This window comes from Rhinopithecus roxellana, chromosome 8 (genome assembly GCF_007565055.1).
Source record: "Rhinopithecus roxellana isolate Shanxi Qingling chromosome 8, ASM756505v1, whole genome shotgun sequence".
NCBI classification, from domain to species: domain Eukaryota; kingdom Metazoa; phylum Chordata; class Mammalia; order Primates; family Cercopithecidae; genus Rhinopithecus; species Rhinopithecus roxellana.
Window position 1 is genome coordinate 102,235,789 of NC_044556.1, and position 1,575 is coordinate 102,237,363.

The following is a 1,575-nucleotide window of genomic DNA, read 5'->3' on the forward strand; positions in this document are numbered from 1 at the left end:
GAAGAAGTTCTCTACTCCTACTTTTCTGAGAGGTTTTATCATAACTTGGTTTTGGATTTTGCCAAATACTTTTTCTGCATCTGTCAATATTATAATTTTTCTTCTTAGCCTGCTGATATGATGAATTAATTGATTTTTGAGTATCAAACCAGCCTTACATACTCAGAATAAAATACCATGTGGCCATGATTTATAATTGCTTTTATACATCGTTGGATTTATTTTGCTAATATTTTTTGAGGAGTTTTGAGTCTCTGTTCATGAGAGATATTGGTTCATAAATTTTTTTCTTGTAGTGTCTCTGTTTTTTTTTGGTATTAGGGTAATGCTGGCTTCGTAGAATGAGTTCGGAAGTATTCCCTCTGCTTCTATTTTCTGGAAGAGATTATATGGGTATTGGTGTAATTTATTTCTAAGATATTTGGTAGAACTTTCCAGGGAAACTATCTAGGCCGGTTGTTTCCTCTTTTGAAAGGATGTCCAAGCTCAGTTGCTGCCGCCAGCCTATTCGCTGTGTTCACCTGCTGCTCCACTGCCCCTTTCCTCTCCCAGTCACAATGGAAGAAGAGATCGCTGCGCTTGCCATTGACAATGGCTCCAGCATGGCAAAGCTGGCTTTGCTGGGGACGATGTCCCCCAAGTCGTATTTCTCTCCATTGTCAGGCACTCCCAGCACCAGGGCATGATGGTGGGCATGGGCCAGAAGGACTCCTATGTGGGCGACAAGGCCCAGAGCAAGCGCAGCATCCTGACCCTGAAGTACCCCATTGAGCATGGCATCGTCACCAACTGGGATGACATGGAGAAGATCTGGGACCACACCTTCTGCAATGAGCTGCATGTGGCCCTGGAGGAGCACCCAGTGCTGCTGACTGAGACCCCCCCAAACCCCAAACCAACAGAGAGAAGATGACTCAGATCATGTTTGAGATCTTCAACACCCCAGCCATGTACTTGGCCATCCAGGTCATGCTGTCGCTCTACACCTCTGGGGACACTACTGGCATTGTCATGGACTCTGGAGACAGGATCACCCACATGGTGCCCATCTACATGGTCTACGCCCTCCCACACACCATCCTGGATCTGGATCTGGCTGACTGGGACCTGACCGACTACCTCATGAAGATCCTCACCAAGTGTGGCTACAGCTTCACCACCTCGGCCCAGCAGGAGATCATGTGCCACATCAGAGAGAAGCTGTGCTACGTCACTTCTGGACTTCAAGAAGGAGAGGGCCACTGCCGCTTCCTCCTCCTCCCTGGAGAAGAGCTGGAGCTGCCCAGTGGCCAGGTCATCACCATCGGCAATAAGCGGTCCTGGTGCCACTAATGTAGCAAAGCCAAAATTTTAACCAAATCTGATTTCAGAGCTCTGACCCAGAAAGTTCTGATGCTCACATCAGCTATTCAGATGTTAACATTTGGTATTTTAAATTACGGAATGATACATATCTGAGATAGGCCTCTTCAAGTCTCCCTTATAAATTAGAAACTAAAGATTTTTCAAACAGAAATACTTTCAACTTTTCAAGAAGCTTTAATTTTGTCTCATAAGATGTGAATCGACTGGATC

At 45.7% G+C, this 1,575-nt stretch overlaps 1 pseudogene across 1 annotated transcript; it reads left to right on the forward strand.

Annotated features, from left to right (window-relative positions):
- Window positions 1-557: 557 nt before the first annotated feature.
- LOC104679216 lies at window positions 558-1,332 on the forward strand (annotated as a pseudogene). The gene has a single exon (XR_004058612.1). The product of XR_004058612.1 is annotated as an actin-like (transcript).
- The last annotated feature ends 243 nt before the right edge of the window (window positions 1,333-1,575 follow it).